The following is a 21,236-nucleotide window of genomic DNA, read 5'->3' on the forward strand; positions in this document are numbered from 1 at the left end:
TATTTAGTGCTGTCTGCCTCTTTTTCTCTGCTTTTCTCTGATGTCTAAATTTGTTACCTCAAGTGGTTCAGCACTAGTGTGAGGCTCTCTCCTGGACATCTCAGCTATTCCTGCTGCTCTCCCTCACCTTGGTCCCAGTGACATTCTCTCCAGTGACATTCCCGGGAGTGAGGTGGCACAAACCTCAATGGGACTTCAGGACCAGCAGGAGAGGAGAGCTGCCAAATCAGACATGACTTTTCTTGAACTAATGATGTCTGGGATGGGTGATGAGGTTGCTGCAGGATACTGTGTGTTCTGAAAGCCCCAAGAGGTATCAAAATAATCATAAAATGTGTAAGTGCTTTAAAATGCTTGAGTACATTCAAAACTTTTATTTTTTGTCAAATTGTTCCATTACTGTTCCAAGATGACAGTTAAAATGCTTCTGTGTGTTTTTAAACTCAGTCATGCAGCTTCTCCCACTGTGATGAATCTCCCTACACACTCCTTGACTCATTCTAAAAACATAAAAATGAAGTGCTAAGAAAGGAAATCCGTGGCATTGCAATTTCCCAAAGCACAAAATCTCACATTTTAGTTCAGTTTCTTTCTATTTCTCACGTTCTTAATGCCGTTTTGCCTCACTTGAACTTATTTTCCCTCAGCAAGTTCCAAGTCAACACCTGAATGCTCATCCCGAAGGATATTTGTTTACTTAGCCTTCATCTCTCCCTGTAGGGCATTGTGAAAAAAAACCCCATGGTCAGCAGCTCTAAGTGTTGAGTGTGGTTTTATGGTGTCACACACTGGGGACTGCAGAGACACTCTCTGCAGAATTCCAAAATTGTCACATAGGAAGTAACATCAGAGGCAAACAGAGCATTACAGTCACAATTTCCAAGTAAATGAAGTTCAAGGCAGTGAGATTCTGCTGGGCCCTGTCTTGTTCTAGAACATAAAGTTGCAAAATAATTAGAGAAGGAGACACAATTACAAAAAGGAGACAAAGGTGTGGTTAAGTCATGATTTTCTCCCCCTCTGGCTGTTTCCAGGAACAAGGAGGGGTGACCAGAGAGGGCTGTGGATTGAACATGAGGAGCATGAGTTCACTTCTTGGCTCCATCCCAGCCTCTCTGTGTGGCTCTGGGAAAGCCTCTAAACCTATAACATGTCCCATTTTCAGGCTATCAAAGCTCTGAGAGCATTTTCCTCTCTCACAGGAATAAAAGCCATTAACTACAGCAAAGTGCTCACTCTTATAATTAAGGGGATTGTGTGCAATGAGTAGCAAGACCAGGGACTTTGAAGATGATATTGGAAGATATTTTGGTGTATAAAAATGCTGAGCAATTTAATTGAAACCTGGGAATTAAGAGCTTTTGAAAAACCCAATATATAAAAATCCTTAATTTTATCTTTACAACATAATAAAACACAGCTGGAGTAGGAATCACACCGTGGAATTTGCAATGACAAGCTTTCCATGACTGAGCAGGAAATGCATAAACAGGAGTCTAAAGTTCTTTGGACTTTTGCTTTCTTCAACTGATTTAAAAATCTCTCTTAAATGCTTATGAGTGAGACTGAAAAATTTCAATTTAAAACTCTTTTGGAAAATAAGATTCAAGGTTGAGGGTTCATTTTCAGTGACAGACCTACACTTTGCAAGACTAACCACCAAACTTCAATGCTGTGGAAAGACCCTGGTTCATTCCTTACAAATTTAATCTATTTCTCATTTGAGGGGCACTATGTATAAAATTTTTATTTATTTAAAGCAAAATATCTGCATTAACTTTATAGAATCAAAGTATAAAACTCTGAAAATGCACATATTTTGATTTATTTGTAGTAGAGGCAGAGACACACAGTCTTTGAGAATAACTACAGAGAATGACAAACATTGAATAGAAAAATCACAGCCATGGATTTACTATTATTGCTTTATTATAACACACCATATAATGCACTTCTAAAGTACACATGTGTTTGGATTAAATACAAATATTGTATTCTATGTATAGCAGTCTTATTATAATGGATATTTTGTACTCTCAGTGATTTATTCCTCCATCCATCCATCCATCCATCCATCCATCCATCCATCCATCCATTTCTATGACACCAAACTAGATTTAATGATAAAAGGAAATAAGTAATGGACTTAAATGTTATAACTTCATTTTCTAGAACTATTCTTAAAGCTGTTTATACTCTTTGTCACAGCTTTTAATTTTTTTTATATTTAATCATTCAATTTTGAGTATTTTTGGCAGGAGGTTGTTTCAGAGTGGCAAAAAACATGATCCACATATATACTGAACTGTTTTCCTATTGTTATATTTTAAGATTTGTGACTTATGGAAATTAAAAACTAGCCTATTCACCTCTAAAAAGTATTAACTCATTTCTCAGGGCTTGGCTGGTGCCTGTGTCTCTGCATTAACTCATATGATGGCAAATTTAGTGTATAAAGAAGTCCAAACTTTTTTTATTTAATTCAAGTACATACTGGTGAAATGAAGAACTTAATTTAATCCTAAATTGAATGAGAAGAAACCCAATGTATTTGGCTAAATTTATGCTGCTTATTATAAAGTGCAAAATCAGGTCTAATCTTTTTATATAATTGCTCCTCTTCCTAGGAATCATTCTTCAAACTGCTGAAGTGATAGTTCAATTCTTTTGCATAGGGAATTTAATTTCTGTTTTGGCTAACTGAAAATACTCAAATATTTAATTTCTACCTATACTTTTCTCTTTTCTCTGAACGCTTCCTTTTTAAGTTCATTCAGAAATGGAAACAAATAAGAACATTATTTTGATATGAGGAAATTTGAAATAAAATAATTTTCAATTAAAATATTTTCAGGTCTTAATTAAAATATATGGTTTTCCATGGAAGAAAACATTTTTAAAAAGAGAAGCATATTGGTTATTTGATGACGTCTCTTGGAAAAGCACAAAGAGAACAATGAATTCTAAACAAAAGAAAAATTAACATAATTTTTAAAGTGTTTACTGAGAAAAATATTTATATTTTCTTGATAAATGCATGCATCTGATATTCTTCATACTCTTATCTACAGTGTCAAATAGGTGCAACAGTTTTAATTACATCATAATCTAAATAAATCAAATTGTTCATTGCTCTTCAGGGTATGTAAATATTTCCCCTCACTCATTTGACTTCTGTGAAAAGTCTCATGTTGGCCATAGAGAAAACAATCCTGTGTTGCTGTTGGTGTAAGTGTTGCTGCTATTAGTAGCTGCAGTGGTAAAATAGTGAATTTATCATGAGACTCAGCTTCCAGTTATCCTAAAATTTTACAGATCAGACATCAGTTGCTCAAAAACTGTAATTGGATATATATTTAATATCATGGAAATAAAAATTTAGGTGGTGATATCCTTGCTAGAGACACCATGTCAGTGCTTAGGACAAAGTGGGGGAAGGCTTAAATTTCATTTCTCCATCCATCAGAAAGGGGCTGCTTTTTAATGCCACTTTTTTATTATTTTGCTTTTTAAAATAATCACCCTCATTTGAATGGAATATTTCCTGTAACACACACATACATTTAGGCCTTTCAGCTTCATCTAATTTCTTTCTCACTGTTTGGCCACACAGTTCAATTATTCATGCAATCTATTCGTGCACATTTCCCAGAATGAAGAAGCAATTAACATCTGAGCAGAGCTGCCACCCTTCTTTATTACAGTGGTCCACAGCCCTTTATGAAACACTGGGGTAAACAGAAACAGATCTCAAAAACCTCCCACCATGTGTCCTGAAATATTTGCATCAGTGGAAAAAATGACCCACTACATTTACTTACCAACCATAGTGTCAAAATTATATTTAAATAAAAGATTAGAAAATTAATCTTGCACTGTTTGGTTTGGTTTGGGATTTTTTTCAATTTTTTTTTTTGTTTTAAACTGCTTTAAACCTACTTATTTTCCCCATCTTAGGGAAAACAAAAAAAAATTTAAAATACTTAAGTGCCTCAAATTCCTCAGGTCATTGAGAATCCAGAACTTTTAATAGTTTCCTTATTTTTAATGCATTTCTACAAATATTCTCAGTGGGAATGCCCCACAATCAGTGGAGCAAGTTCTTCACACATCTTGCTGATGCCTGCAGCTCATTATTAATGCAGGATGGACCCTTTGAGATTGGCTGAACTAATAAAAAATAATGTCAATAATTGGCAGTAGGGATTGCCTCTGGACAAAGAACACTGAACACAAATTAGTGTTTACTTAACTTCTGAGGCCATCAACAAATGTAGGTTTTCCCACCTCCTTGATGTCTCTCCTGATTTGGTTTTTTTGGTTTGTTTGTTTTCAGTTGACGCTGGATAAAGTGATGCTGAGAAAGTCCATGAACAAACCTAGAGTTGGAAATGGCTTCAGAAACTCAAATGCTGGTGAGTGGAAACAGCTGAGCCGTAACTGCTGACTGCTGATTAATATCCTGAGGTGTTTGGTGATACCTGACTATTCCAGATCATATCAGAATATGGGAATCTGAGATTTTGCCTAGCAGCCTGTTCTAGTGGGAGGTGTCACACCCATGGCAGGGGAGTTGGAGCTGAAGGATCTTTAAGGTCTCTTCCAACACAAACCTTTCTGCAATTCTGTGATTCTGTATTTTGTGAAAAAGGCAGGAAAGAAAAGAGTATTTAGGCCTACTAGCCAAACCTTGCATGTACTGCCTACATCTTCTCTTCACCTGAACACACCGATGTCCCAATAATAATTACACTCTATTTTAAAATCTTCTCTTCACCTGACAAACTGATGTCCCAATAATAATTACACTCTATTTTAAAATCTTCTCTTCTCCATAACACACTCATATCAATAGTGACTACAATTTATTCCTCCTTACACCTGCAACACTATCCCAGCCCCTTTTACTCTGAAAAAACTGCTGTCCAAAATGTTAATTAACAGTTGCAGTCACCATGTCTTTCTCCTTTGGGCCTTGCAAATAAATGTGAATTTCTGAAATTCATAAAAGGGAATGGGCTATAAAATGTGCAAAGCAAAAAATCTTTAATGTGGTGCTTTTTGTTTAATGCTGTGGTATTTTGTTCCCCTAAGTGCCTGCTGTTCTTGGTAAGAGGCATTGTGGCCATAAGTTTAAGAGCTGGCTAGGGACTGTGAGAACCTGATTTCAATTCATGGCTTTTCTGGTGTTCTGTGGAGTGACCTTGAACAAATGAATTTCTGTCTCTAGTCCCTGCTTTTACTATGCATTAAAAGAAACCACAGGGATTATAATAGCGACCTTTTTATAAAATGCTGTAAGCTGTAAAGTTTTTAAGTGATAATATTGATGATGTCATAACAATATTTTCAGAAAATCACTATAACTGCTATTTTTATTTTATATATTTTATAATGATAACCTGAACTGAACTGAAAAGTAAGATGCAAAACTAGAAATATTGTCACTTATTTGAAAACAGGCAACCAATAATTATTTCAGCTTTCTTTTTCCCCCACCATGCTCCTCGGTAGAGTTTCAAACATCAGAGTATTTCAGACTGATGGGCACAGAAAGAGCAGGGCTGAGAAAAGGATAACCACTTCTGTGGTTCCAAGAACTCCACAGAATCAGAGAATGGTGATGGTTGAAAGGGACCTTAAAGATCATTTAGTTCACATACTGCAAAATACAACAGTGACAAAAAAAAAAAAGTTTACAAATATTATATTCTTTGTCAACAAATCCTCTGCACATCTTCTGATGCTAAGAGCAAGCCATAATCACTGCTTCAGTATTAATGGTCTTAAAGGCAAATTGATAAATACAATGCCTGGACTTGCTCTCTTCTAGCAACACAGACCTTGAGTGAGTGAGTAAGTAGTGAACAGAAGATGTGTTTTGCATTTAAATTGAGAAAAAGATGTTAAAGCAAGTCATACTTATGCATTTTTAAAACAACAGCTTGAAAGTTTCTCAAGAAGGCCTTTCTGTGGCAAGCACATTTCTCTCCCTCTCAGGATTTTTCATAGAGGTGCACAGAGAGAAATGAAAGAGAAAACAATTTCTGTTTCTGCTCCTTGTTTTTCCCATGTGGAATGTGTTTGGAGAATTGTTTACCTGGGGTGAATGCTTGGTTGGATTCTGGTGAGGATTGTTTGAGCCTGATGGCCAATCCAACCCACCTGGGGCTGGGCTCTCAGAGAGGGTCACGAGTTGGGTTAGAGTCAGAGTCAGAGAAAGTAGTATGTAGTTTTAGTATCCTCCTTTTATATAGCATATTAATGTATTTTAGCATAGTTATAATAAAGAAATAATTCAGCCTTCTGAATTGAGTCAGACATTGTCATTTCTTCCCATTGGGTTTGCCTGCATTTACAATACCTTTCAGTTATTACAAACATCTATAAATATTTCAAAGCTGCAGGAGCAGAAAGTTTTAAAACTCTGTGAGAAATGCCTGCCATTGGTGAAGAACAAGCACCACGTTTCTCTGGAGTGGAATCTCAGCAGGAGTTGTAAAGGTCCCCACAGGGTTTAAAGGGACAAACTGTGGCCAGGTTTAATAAAACAAAACCCAGTGAGAGCCTTCTGAATCTGCTCTAACTTTTAGCATTCCTGAAAGCCTCAGGGTTTATCCACCATAAATTCAGACACCTGAATTTCCCAGATATATACTTTCAGTCTCCTATTGCTTCTAGTGCACAAACAAAGAAATCCAGAAGTTTGGGATTCCTGATTCAGTCATGGGATGGTCCAAAGATCCAAAAATCCAAGAGGCAATTCTAGTAAAACTTCCAGGGTAATTACCCAGCTGTCCCAGGTGTCCCAGGGTTAAAGGGAGCTGGGTGAGGCTTCTTCACACTTCTCAGATGCTGTTCTAGGAAAGTGTTTTGTCAATGCTGTTTAAATTATTGCAGTCCCAGTGCTCCCCAACAGTAATACCAGCCCATGGAAAAAATTCCAGCCAGTTCCAGCAGTAGCACATGAGCCCAGATTTTTGCACACACCCCCCACAGGAGCATCACTGACATCTCTGCAGTCAGTGCTGAGTTTAAAAGGGAATAGATAAAAGAGGGTTTTACCATATATAGGTCGATGTAACCTAGATTAAGTTTTGTATAATTCCATGAACTTTATTAGAGTTTCTCTGTGTTAGCTCAGGCAGGAACATGCTGCTCTCATCTTGACATAAAACTGCTTTGGGAAAAGGGATCTCTTTTGGTGACAGGCTGCATTTGCATCTGGCAGATGTGATTGATACAGTGCTGGCCAGTACATAATATCACTGAGCTGCAAATGTCACATCTTTTAGAGTCACTAATCACCTGAGGTAAGACCACACAGTGCATCAAAAATACAAAATACATCTACTGGGAATACCTGCTGGAGCCAGGAGCACCTGCTCACACTTTTTAAATATCTTTCTACTTTTAAAGCCACATTTTGCTACTGGAAAAAGCAGTGTGAAAGAGTTTTGGCAGTAAGGAGTGAGGTCTGTCATGAAAATAGAACAATGTGATGTGGTGGTTGGGTCACTGGTCATGGAGATATGGAAAAGATGTGAAGATGGGGTGTTTATGGACATGATTTAGTATTGGTGCTGGGTTAATTGTTGAACTTTACAATTTCAAAGTCATTTTCCAGCCTAATTCTGTGATTCCATTATTCTATGAATGACAGTAAAAGCAAATATTTTCATGTGGTTCTGACTGGTTTAGGCAAAAGTAATTTTTAATTTCCTACTCCCTCTCCTGAATTACTGAGGCAGCTGGCCAAAGAGAAGAGCATCTCTGTAACCCTATTTAGTCTAAGAAAACCAGATAGGCTTCACCTGAAAAGCAGCATGGATTACTAGCTTGGAGGAATAAGATCAATTAATGCTTTTGTGAGCTGCAAAAAAAAACTGTGGAGAGTCAAGTTCTGTAGGAGATTCCCACTGACTGAAGACCATGGAGCAAGGCATGCCTCCTGTTACCAGACATATATTTATTAAATCTGTCCAGGTCATGCTCTGGGAGCTTTGACACAAGTTTGGAAGGGAGTGATGTTTTATGTTTAACTATAACCACAGCTAAATCCAGGAGACTTTTTTCTACTGCCTTGATTCAGGCCTCTAAAGGAGTAGGTGCACGATTTTCTGGGGGTGTGTGCACAGTGAGTATTGCTTTGGTTTGCTTTTTCTTACTTTTTATCCTCCAGTAAATGTGAAAAATAAGTGAAGTGTTAGAAAAGACATCAGAAATTTTGGCTCATCACTGGTCCAGATGTCTGCATCTTTGCTCACAGTGATACCAATTGCATTTTTAAAAGACAAGAAACAATGCCCCAGTCACTCTGGGGATACTCTAGATGAGGAAAAAAAATAGAAAAATAAATCATTTACTGGAACAGAGTGATTCTAGCATCGGGCCAATCGTTTTTTAAAATCCTCTGGGACTGTGAGTTTAATTTTGCTGTAAGGCTCCAAACCCAGTAAAGCTATCACTGGCATCACATTTGTGAGGGCAATTGTCTCAGGATGGCTGGATAGATATTTTGCCTTTCAAGCATATGTCTCTGAAATGGTGGTTGCCACCTGGCAGACTCTTAAATTTCAGCAAGGGATGGAAAATTTATGATTATTTTTCTTAGCCTGAAGGAGAGAGTTTATGATTCACCCCTAACATGACTTTACTGCAAACATGCAGATCTTGGTATCATTTGTGCAGGTCCTGTTTCAAAATCCACAAGAATGGGAAAAAAATCAGGCCCAAAGAGACTTTTGCATCATAATCTTGCTGGTGGAAGAGAGATATACAAGAAATCCCCTGAAGAGACATCTGCATTAATTGTCAAATCAGCTTTCAGCACACTTAGCTCCTGTGAGAAGATGAGCTGCTAGCAGATGGTGCAGTTGAAGATGATCTTGGTGTCGTACAGGTTCTTTCAATCAAGTGCACAGAAATCAGCTTTTTGAAAATGAAGCTGGCAAGTTGTGCTAACTTCTGGGTGTTCGGCATAAAGTCAGTAGAATTCAATCCCACTTCTCTGCTCTCCATTCAGGGATGAGAACTCTCTCCAAAGCCACACTGGGCACATAATTAAGCACAGATTTAAAGGCCAGCTGACCACAAGGAGGTCCCAATGCTGGAAACTATCACAGTAATCTTTATAAAAACTGTCTCTGGAGTAAGGTGTGGAACTGATTTTAAAAAATTTCAGGTTAGTGCAGCACTTCTTCAATGTTTCCAGGGTTATCTCTTCCAGCTCTTTTCAGGAGTTCAGGAACACACCCAGTTTTCATAGATATTACTTATTTAAAACTCAATGTTTCTATTAATTTTAATTTTTCCACTACAGTGGATATTTTCTTCATTTTTGTTAGGTTTGATTTGGCTTGATTTGGAGCTTTTAGGCTGTAAAAGAAACCTCAATGTCACTAGAAGATCCTTGAGCTTTCATAATTCAAATATTTTCAGGATTTATATATATATATATATATATATATACACAGCTATAAATATTTATGAACATATACATATATATATACTATTATGCACACGCATGTATACATGTATACCTGTATATATATTTATTGCATGGAAACAGCAAAAAACATGACAAAGAATCACATTAACATGTCACCACACATGATAGAATTTTTTGATGTGTTTCATTCCTTCAAATCCTGAGGAATCAATTTAATAAGGGGATTTAATGTATTAATTTAATTCTATTTTTTACTGTGCTTCTGCCATTTTTTCTCATATGAATGCCAAGGACTCCAATAAAATTTCTTATTATTTTTTTATTTTAGGAGCTCTAGGTCTATCTGATCAAACCAGCAATTGGTTTGAGTCTATCTGAAACACAAGGGCTGTACACAAATCTCACCCACACTGAGGTCTCTGCAGCTCATCTGCACAGTCAAGGTTCTGTGGAACTGGAGTGAAATAGAGCTTGTTAAGTAGAAATTCCTCTAGAATATTTTAGACTGTGGTAATTCATATTATTTTAGTACCAGATGTAGATATCCACATTTTATCAGAGGAGTCTCTTTTCTTTTCCACCATATACAAATAAGGCACACAAATGGGCAGGTGATCCATCTGTCCTGTGTTGAACAACTTTTGGGGATGAGGTGACTCTGTCTCTGAAGGTTCCTCTTCCCACAAATTGTAGAGGGAAAATAAATTATTCCAATGGTTTATATTTGATCCGATTATTTCTAATTTGTTCTGGTAGTCATGGTTATCATCAGGTCAGTCATTTCTAGAAAAAACAATGGGAAGAGTGGTTGGTTAAAAGATTGCTGTTTTCACCATATGTTTGTTTTGCATTTTTATAGTAAAACATGCTTTTCCTTCACTTGAAGAAGCAACAACCTTATTATTCCCTTCCTCAAAATTATTTCCTTTCAAAAGATTACTACTAAACTACTAAAGATTGTAACACAAAGGCACAAGTGGTCAATCAAACACCTTCAAATGATGAAATCACTTTAACTATACACTCTTTGTGTACTGCTTTCCAAAGGCCAGGTTATTCCCCTCCTTTTATTCAAGGACATTCTATGGAGTCAATCAATTTTAGTTAAGCATCAGATTTCCCACTTCTGTTTCCACCTTCAAGATTAACGGGCATAATTAAAGTGTGGTTGCTAAGCAAAATGCTGATTACTTTTTTGATGGGTAGAAAGCTCCATCTGGATGTTTCATAGCTTTTATTCATTTTACACAACTGATTTATTTACCTCTAAATAGTACAGAAACATTTTATGGTTACACAGTGTAAAACAATATTTGCAAATTCCTGCTAATACCCATTTTTTTTAGTCCCTAGATCTAGGAGGAAGGGAAAAGGGAATGAACCAGAATAAAACCAGCAAGTAAAGATCAGAGAAATGCTATGGTACGAGCATCAGAATTTTCTTAGGGAGTAAAGTAAAATCAAATTCAATGGTGGATTTTTAAAAAGTATCAAAAATTGATCTAAATCTGAAAACAATGTCATAAATTTGAGTTTGTAGAAAGCATGACAGAAGATCCACAGAGTTATGAAAGAAAACAAAGTAAAGAAAAATAAAATATAGATTTCTTGCATAAGAAAATTTATTTTTATCTATATTTAATGTTTGGAATTCTACTGCTGAATTAAATAATAGTTTGATACTGAATTAAAATCAGTTGCTATAAATCATGACATGCAGGGAATCTGTGGTTGTTTACTTAGTGGATATCTATCAATACCTAGACAGTGAGAAATTCTTCTGAGTTTCATCAGAAAATGTTACAAAAAATTAAATGTTTTCATAGCACTGAAGGAAATGGAAGAATAGAAATCATATTCCAAATAGCAGAAACACTAAAAATGTACTGAAAATTACATTTGAATTTTCACTCTGATTTTATGGAAGAACATAGGAAAAGAAATTGCCAGGACAGTGGGAGTTCATTATTTTGGATTCCTTTTTCTATATGAAGAAGCATTGTTTTAAAGCACTTGTGAAACACTCCATACCTGACACAAAGGAAATTTCTCCTTGCTTTGGTAAACTCTTGATGTGAGTCATGACAAAGCAAATACATTTTGGCAGATGGAGTAAGTGGCAGCAGATTTTCTCTTCTCTCTGATGATACACTACCAAACCCATCAACAAATGGAATAACAATATATTTACTTGCCTTGCTCTTGGGGTCACACTGCTCCAGCAGCTGGAGAGGCAGAATATCCATGTGCCAGCAAGTCTTTCAGCCTGGAATTCTGCTACTCTTGCTGATAATTTCAATGCCAGCCTATCCAAGATGAAAGCTCAAGTCTGTGTGCCAAGCCCTTGACACACAAACCCCAGTAACCATTCAGCAAGAGCATCCTTCTTCTCCTGAGCTACCCATTGTTCTGCCACAAAGTCCTGTTGGAAAATCCCTCTGGAATTTAGCATGTTATGTTTATTACAAGAGTTTATGCACTAATAACTCATCCCTTTCCACTTTAAATAAATAAATAAACACATTTCTTAATAAAACAAATGTGAAATCCCACACATAAGGTGGTGCAGCCTCATGGGTCAGTAGAGGTTGGGGAACAACAGACGAGGTGCCACAGCTCTGAAGGAAACCCCTTGGAGTCAGGGTGGGCAGCAGGCTGTACCTGAGCTAACACTGTGCCCTCAGGACAGCAAAGACAGGCTCTCCTCAAGTTGTGAAAAGATGCAACAGATGCAAGTTTTAAAAAATGAACATTCTGGTTGGACTAAATGAAAATTTATTCACTGTGTTGCTGCAAAAATGTGTGGATTGAAGGGTAAACCCATGTCTGTCCTCAAGGGTTTTAAGAACTGGACTGGAAAATGTCCTCATAAACCTGCCCTAGCTTTGATGTCAGTCCTGACTGATGAGAAATTTGGAATAAAGACCTGGAGGTTTTCCTCCTGACCTTGCCCTTCACCAAATTTCCCATTTCACCGTCACCTCTGGCTGTCTCATGGGTAATTTCTGCAGACATGTTCAAGTTGGTTTCCTTCTCATTCTCCAGGCTTCTCCCTGCCAGCCAAGGCTACCAAAACTTTCCAAGTTCAGATTTTGCTGCTTCCTTATGCACCAGTCTCACTGACTTAATTGGATTTGCTCCCAGTCCATAAGTGCTTATGGATGACATTTTATAATCCAACTGAAAGAATTACAGCCCAAGGGAAGGCAATATAGCTGCCTAATGAAAAGATATTCTTCTGAGAACTGGGAAAATCTTCCCTCCAGAGCTGTGCTCACCTCAGTGCCCTAAAGCTCAAATTACTCAGGTATTATCAGGCCTCAAATATCTGGTTACTTTTCGAGTATTAATAAAAAACAACTGAGAACACAAATAAATGGGGAAAAATGCTCAGCTATATTTTTCTAGTTTGTATTATGCTTTTTTTTTTTTCTCTAATATAAAATTGCTTTGTTTTCTTGGCCAGTGTTTCCATACTACCTGAAAAATTATGTGGAAAACTAATTAACAGGCACAATGTATTGCACTGCAGGCTTCCTGTATTGTGTAAATTAAGATAATGGTGAACTTCTCACTCCAATCATTTTTCTTGCAGTTCTGTTACTAAACCTGCTGCCACTCTCCAAACAAAACATGAAACTTCTTCCCTTATGTTTCATAGGCCACATTCAAAAAAGCAGTGGTTTTATTACACATGTAATTAGAACTTAATTTTCCTGACAAAAATTTTGATGTTTGTTTAACTGGATACACATTCCAGGAAAGGTATCTATCCACATGAATATAAAAATATGGCAATGTGAAGTAGTGTCTTTACAGAAAGATTTCTCAAAGCAAATAACAGGGATTGGATATTAATTGTCCATGAGTATAAATGGAAATTGGTGCTTGATTGTCCTCTAGTTCTTTAAAACTCCTCTCTTAGTGATATGAACAAACTTGAAGAGACGTCTTTAGGAGTAGCATGAAGCTGGATCCCAAGCTGACATAAATCAACACAGCTCTGGCAGGTTTCTGTTGATTTACACCAGCTGAGAAATTGTGTCTCTGCACAGATATCTATTGCTGAGCTGTTGAATGATTAATATTCACATAGTTATTTAGATTTTCACCTTTGTCTTGGGCTTGTTTTTCTTCACATTCATCAGATGATTCCTGAAAAGGTGTTTTTGTACTTATTTATTTCCACTACATGCAGTTCTAAGATTGTCTAAAACTGCAGTGCATGTTTCTCAAAACTGCTAGAACTGAAAATGTTTAGAGAGCAAAGCAAAAACATTTTCTTTTCTAAGCTGGTTTGGTTTTTCCTCCAATTTGAGCACACAATATTTACTCATTTGGGAGCAGGGGAAAACATTGCCTGCCAACAGAGAAGGAAAACATTTATTGCTGATAGAACCTTAACATGTCCATATCACCACATTTCTCTGACTGATATTAAAGGAACCATATTTGCACTCATTACAGAGAAAATTGTCCATTTTGCATGAAAAGAGATGCTGTAATTATTATCATATTGGCACAGAACTGCTAAAAATGGGATGGGATAAGACTGGAGGACATAATAACATGTTTTAAATACTGCCCTCCACCCCAGACCTAATTTATTTTTTTTGTAGACTGTCTTTGAATCAAACATGCAGATGTTGTCCTCTTGCTGTGAATTTGACTGCAAAGTGTTTTTCCTTAACCACACGTGTAGGTTTCTGTACAGGAACCCCTCCAAACTGAAGTGAGGTTCCAAAACAGCAAACTGCATCCCATTATTATTGAAAGAATCCAAGGAGTGCTTCCATCAGAAGTTATGAACTCTTCCTCAATACAAAAGAAAAACCCAAACCAAACCAGGAAATGAAAACAGAGACCATGGCATTCAGAGCTGTTGTTTCTAAAAAGAAAAGGGGGGAAAGCAGTGATGAAATGGTGCCAAATCCATAAGTCCACCCAGGCACATGGGGGAGTTGATACTTTACAATTAAGACTCTAAAGCAGCTACAGTTCAATTAGGATCCTTTCAATAAAACATCTGTCATTGTGGAATTTGCATAGGCATCCTGCTTCAAAGAAATATGTTTACTTAAATAGAAGTTAGATCAATATAAGTAGTTTATGTATTTCTTCCCAGATCACGTGCAAGGTATTGATGATTATCTTACTTAATTTTCTTCAGCCTGTCTCCTGTGAGTGATTTATAAAGAAAAGCCTCAGAGAAGCAATTATAATTCCTTAAGGTATAAATATCACATCTGTATACCAACCTGAATGATAGCATGGTGACAGAAACTTAATGTTTATTTATGTACATGGGAGATTCAATTTAATATTGGCTCAACTTTTTTATCACTATTTGTATTCGCTTGAATACTGAAATATAGGTAATTTCAGCACATGCATAAATTCTTTGAAATGAGTTAAAGAAGAAATCGGATAACTTTCATTGCCTACACATTTCCTGGAATTATTAAACTACATTTAAATCCTACCATTCTGATTTTTCTTTTTAATTTAATTAATTGGAGTACAAATAAATTAAAAGCTTGCATAAGGTGAAACTCATCCCTGTGCCTCTGTAGCTATTTTAATTATTGAAGTGTAATTTCAGAATTTGTGTTCGGGCATTATTCCAGTCTTCCTCAGGGATTTTCAGGACACCTCAAAGCTGATTATAACCGTTATGATTTTTTTTTTTTTTCCCTGCACAACAGGTAAGGAGCAGAACCAGGTATATCAGCTCATGTAGAAGAGGCATGGTGTGGTTTTCCATCCCTGGAAATATCCAAGGCCAGGTTGGAACGGGGCTTGGAGAACCCTGGGCTAGTGGAAGGTGCCCTGTCCCCCAGGGGAAGATGGAGCTGGATGATCTTTAAAGTCCCTTCCAACCTAAACCATTCTACACCTTTGTAATTTAATATTCTGTCTCTTAAACTGCAGATAAACACCTGGTGTGATGACATATATAATTTGCTGTTTGTTTTGCTGGAAGAGCTCTTCAGAGCACTCCTAAATAACTAAAAGAATGATGGGTAATGGAAAAAGCAGGAGACTAGTTTGCTCATATCACTACGGGAGAAGTTTTTAAGAACTGGAGGACAACCAAGCCATAGAAACTTCCCCAGCTGCTGTCCCAGAGTGGAGATTGAAAGAAAAGCTGCAGAGAGGGGAATGTGCTGCTGTGGCTGTGAAGGTAAAAGCCAGAGGGATGAGACCTGGGGCATGGCCTCAACCCTCGGACAGAGGATCTGAAGGGATTGGCACTGTCTGGGTGATGCTGTAAGTTTTATCTTTCATATTTTATAGATTCTGAACTTAGTGTGTGACTCTGAACTTCATATAAAGCATCAGGAAGTTCTGCCCACAGCTCAGTCACACAAAACAATCCTTTTCCAGCCTGAGAACCAAGGACACCGTTGCACCTTCAGTTCAAAAGGTGCAAACAACAGAGAATTGAGGAGAGCAAACTGGGAGGACGGGACTGCATAACCTGGAGCTGTAATTGGACAATTAACCCCAATATGGAAATGGACCAAAACTTATAAAGTGTGAAAACGTGTGACTCAGTGTCCATCTTTGGTCCATCTTGGGTGTAATCTTGGCCAGGCTCTTGCACTGCCCAAGGTGTATCCTTTAAAGGCTTTTTAATAAATACCTCCTTTATTCCTTTAACCCTGTCTAGTCTCTGTTCTAGGTCAGGCTCAGGCAACCTGGGAGCTGGAATGGTCTGAGGAGCACCCAGCCATGGGGGAATGTGGAGTAAAAGCAGCTCAGCTGCACTGCAGGCTCAGCTGTGCAGAGAGAGGCTGAATTTGGCTGAATGCTGTGCAGTCCTACCAGAGATGAACAGCATTCACAGATACTGACAGAATAGGTAACAACAGAAGAATAGAAAATAAAGAAAAAAAGGGAGGACCCCCCCCATATTATTTGAATCGTCCCAATGACTCTGAAAAATGAGAACTTAGTTTGAAAATTTTTGGCATCATCACACATTCCAGTGGTTGACTGGATGTGTTCTCTGTGGTTCTGCCCTGTTCTCCTTTTTCTGCATCTATGAAAGATAAATCTGTGAAGTGTTCTTCTAGCCTTCACTGCTTTTTAAGCTAATCTGGGAGATTGAAGATTCTGCAGTCCAAACAAAAAACAAAAATCTGATTTTTACTCTTTTTTTTTTAATTAGGAGCTTCTCATTTATCTCAAATGACATTTTTGCTGCCTTTAGTGTTCTCCTGCATTTTCTAAGTGCTTTTCTGTTAGGAGTTGCAAAGCTTGCTGATGTCTGCATTAAACCAATCCATCAGCCATGGCACTCAATCACAGTAAGTGAAACACGTCTTCTACCTGCAATGTCTCCCTAGAAAGAGCTACAAAGAAATTGGTTTTATTTGACTTTTAGCACTTCTGGATTGACCACAGTGTATTTGGAGTTAAAACCTTTTAATTTAACTGCTAGTAACAGAGGAAATTGTCCATCTACAAGGCTGATTTGCTCAAACAAGACTTTTGATGTCTCTCTTTATTTCTCACCTACAATATAAAAGGCAAATTTTTTTAAAAAAAGAGTTGAAGTTCTTTATTCAGAAATCAGACTTTTTCAAATTTGAAAGTGTGTATAAAGTGTGTATAAAGTGTGTATAAAGGCTGTATAAAGTCTACTCAAATATTTACAAAAACATTTTTAAAGACGAATGATTAAATGCTCAACTATTGGCATTGTAAAATAACTCCATTTTTGGTTATGCCTAACTTTGTTTGGTGTCACCTTATTCCATGAGCCCAGCAGAGTTGTCCAGTGGTACATTCTTGCAACAGTTTTTTATCAATGGAAAGACCAGGGCTAATAGCATAGAAATGTTTTAAATTAAGAAACAAACTTTTGTGGTGACCATGTCATTGGTAACTTTTAAAAAGAACCCCATGAAATAAACTTTTGTAGACCTAGCACCTGCTTCAGAAACAGCTTCTGACTTAAATATAATTATTGGAAAATCAGTTATGATGATTCCTAAGGTTGTTGTGGTGTTTTCCTTCTCTTCACTCAAAACCAATTTGTATTTGCATAAAAAGGTAATATAATTTCCTGGGTTATAAACATTTAAGAGATTGATTTACACAGAATCAAGGACCAGTTTAGGTGGGAAGGGACCACTGGAGATCATCCAGCCCAACTAAATTTCAGTCCTGATCCAGGCAGGGTTTTTGGGAGCTGGCTGCTGAGGACCTTTTCCTGTTTGTTTTTTTTCTTTTTGGAGCTGGTAACACCACATCAGGTGTGGGCTGTCAGTATGAAAACCACTCAACACATGAGATTTCAGTATGAAAACCACTCAACACATGAGATTTTTTTAAAAAGTTGAGGTAATGCTTTCAAGGAGAGCATTTCTCATAAGCATTTGGAAATGTCAGTGACTACAACTTATCTGTCAAGCTTGCAGATTGACAGTTTTAGATCCAGATAATGCATTAACCACAACCTACCATCAGCTGATTTGGCTTCTCTGTCACTTCCACACAGCACTGGTCTAAAAACTTTGAATTACTTGGTCACATATTTTTTGAGCCCATTCTCAGGCAAGAGAGAACATGGAAAAGCCGTCAGAATACAGTTTTCAAGGTGGCGGGGGGGGGGGGAAATGTACTTTCACTGAGGTAGAAAAGTTTCATGGGAAAGGGTTGTACTAGCAAAAGCAAAAATTCAGATCTAAGTTTTTAGCTCTAAATTTCAGATTCTTTGTAGATTTCAAAGCAATTTAACTGCTAAATATTACTCTCCCTGTGTTACAATTGTGGAAAGACCCAGTCAAACCCCAGGTTATTCTAGTTGGGCTCTGAGGTACAATTTTCAGCTGCTGAGCAAAACCAGCTGGATTTGCAGAAAGGCAGAGGAACCTGAAGAAGGCTCATTCTAAGGAGCACAACTACAACTCCAGTGCAGTCCAGACTAATCGCAGAACCATTTAGGAATAGCTGGAATAGACTTCCAGGGTCATCAAGCCCAGCCTTTGAGTGATCACCTCCTTCTGAACCAGACCAGAGCAGTAAACATCACACAGATCTTCTCAGCCTAAATTTTGTGCAGCACTGAGAGCAGCCTGGGTCTATCCTGGGGCTGTCCTGAGGGATGGGTGAGGGCTGTGGCAGATGTGCTGTGGAAGAGGGAGGAAGGGTAAGTGGTGCTTTTAGGAAGGGCTACAGCTGCCATCTCATCACTTGTGTCACAGCACTGTCTCTTTTTCCTAGGGACAAAGCACACAGGAAATCCCTATTCTAGTCTTGCTCCCACCTGACTCCTGCAGCACTCAGCAGTCTCATCTGCCTGCTTCAGGAGCTAATAACCCTCTCAGCAAGTCAATGAAAAAGATACAAATCACCTGCCAGTCACTCCTGTCACCGAGTGGCCCACTCTGCTACACAAGAGATAAATCTATTGTGACCACACTTGTCACTGTCCTGGAGGTCAAAGCTGATGTAAACCAAAGGCACCTGGTTTATGCCTCCTGAAAATAAGGTGCGTTCCATCTGTCTATTTAAAAACTGAAAGACATAAACAATTACAAACACTTCAAAGATTTCACTGTCCTACCTTGTAACAAACTCCAAAGCTTATCTGTGTTGATAACAGACTTTTCTCTCTCTCCTGCCTGACTTGCTTGTTTGACCCACTTTTTCAACACTTTCCCTAAAGGTAACACAAAACCTTTTTGAGTTGTTCATGCAACTTTTGATCATATTTAATAACCAGGACCTCTTTTTGAAGGTCGTGTGAGACTATTGGAGAAATCCCAATGGCTTTTCATCGTCCAAGGGATTATTTGCATATTGGGTCAGGCAACAGATCTCAGCAGCTCCATCTCTCTCAGTCAAATATACAGAACTTGAACAGAAAAATTGGATTGGCTTCCTATGTGTGTGATCTTATTTTTTCCACCATCATTAACTGCCAGTTCTGCAAACAGGTGGGATTATGGATATCTGATAACCTGCAATGTATCTAAAACATGCTGAAGGGGTTGGCAGACATGACAAGGTGCTTCTGGAACTGTTCATGTTTGCACTTTTACACAGAGCTCCAATATTCTATCTCAAAAACCCTGTAAATGACACAGGGTGTAATTACAGTTGTCCTTTTTAGCTGACAGGTCACACTGTTGACTCATATTCATCTTGCCATCAACCCAAACCCACGGATCTCCTTCTGTGGAGATGCTCTCCAGCCTCCTGTCCCCCAGTGTCAATGTGCAACCAGGACTGCCCCAGCCCAGGTGCAGAATCCAGCCCTCTGCAAGTACTTGTGCTCCTCCAAACCATCACAGGGGTCTAAAAGTGACTAGCTCAAACTTTAATGCTATAGAATGATAGAAGCAAAAATAGTTTGGGTTAAAAAGGTCCTTTAAAGGTCACCTAATTCAACCCCCTGCAATATGCAGGGACACCTTTATGTAGATCAGGTTGCTCAGAGATCTGTCCTGACTTTGAATGTTTCCAGAGATGAGGATCTACCACCTTTCTGAGCAACCTGTGCCAGCCTTTCACCGCACCCATTGTAGCAAAATATTTATATCTAGACGGAATAAACATTTTTTTTTTATTTAAAACCACTACCCCTTGTCCTATCTATCATTTACACAGCTAAGCTGAAGCAGTCTTTGTGTCCCCAGTTGCATTCAAAGCCCAGTGATGCAAATGTTCATTAATATGCAGTAAATATTGGTAGCATCCTGATACATTTTTAATGTCTATTTATTATGATTTTATCCTGTCAGCTAAATGCCACATTGTCAAGATTTAGTTACGAAGTGGGGACTGATATGGTAATGGATGGCAAAGCAAAGCAGAAAGCAAGAAAACAGCATTTTTTTCCTAGCAATTCTTCCTTTTTATTTGAGTTTGTGAGATGTTATTTGAAGTGTGGATTCAATACCTGTGATATACAAGTACTTTTCTACACAGGAGGGGGTTTTCTTGGCCAATGCAGACCAAGTCAATGCATTTAATGGAGTTTAGAAGGATTTCAGCCAACCCCAAATCGCAAGGAGTTTTAGCCCCTGGGGTAAGATTCTAGATTCCAGGGTTAGCTGCTTGAATGGAGTGACAGAATTTAATCTGTAGAAAAAGTCCTTTTTCTTTTCTGCAATCAGTCCTTGTATTTCTACATCAGGAGATATTAGAAATCCTCTCTTGAGGAGGGTTGGGAGATCAAGAGCGTGGGTGGATAAGGGAGAAAGGGCTGTGACAGGGGACATATCAGCAGTTCTGATATTCTCAGCTGGAAGCATCAGGACATATCTCCCTGTATTCAGCAAGTCACTGCAATTTCTCTGGCTAATTAGTGGAATCACTTTAAGCAATGGATGACTCTTTAAAATAGGAACCAGAAGCCAGCGGAGATATGCAGAGAAGAAAACTCTCAACACTTCTGAGGCTAATGGAGAAGATAAACATCTCCTGAAAATGGTTCATCCCTAAATAATCATTAAATATCATATAAGAAAAAAAATCATTAAATAAGTTCCAAAATTCAATTTCTATACTTCCTCATACTGTACACAAGGAATATTTGACTAAGGCAGGTCTACAAACCTATATTTTTATTTTTGAGGTAAGGTGACATGGATCTCAACCACACTGGTCAGGTGACCAGGGATAAATCAGAGCTTTAGGGTTTAAAACTCAAGTGAAATATTCTCATTAATCTTTATGGGACTCAAAGAAGTCACATCATTTTCATTTAAAGTATTTTAATTGTCAATTACTCTTCAATGAACTGGAGATGTTTTATTCGTTGAAACTT

General features: G+C 37.8%; 1 long non-coding RNA gene across 1 annotated transcript in view; it reads right to left on the bottom strand.

Annotated features, from left to right (window-relative positions):
- Nucleotides 1-1,110: 1,110 nt before the first annotated feature.
- Nucleotides 1,111-21,236, bottom strand: part of LOC110473282 (uncharacterized) — a 31,475-nt gene continuing 11,349 nt past the window's right edge. Inside the window, exons 3-5 of the long non-coding RNA XR_002465858.3 lie at nt 13,785-13,811; nt 9,857-11,873; nt 1,111-9,378 (exon numbers count right to left, since the gene is read on the bottom strand). This is a non-coding gene — a long non-coding RNA (uncharacterized LOC110473282). The remainder of the gene's footprint in view (nt 9,379-9,856; nt 11,874-13,784; nt 13,812-21,236) is intronic.

This window comes from Lonchura striata, chromosome 4 (assembly GCF_050655825.1).
Source record: "Lonchura striata isolate lonStrDom1 chromosome 4, ASM5065582v1, whole genome shotgun sequence".
Taxonomy (NCBI): Eukaryota; Metazoa; Chordata; class Aves; order Passeriformes; family Estrildidae; genus Lonchura; species Lonchura striata.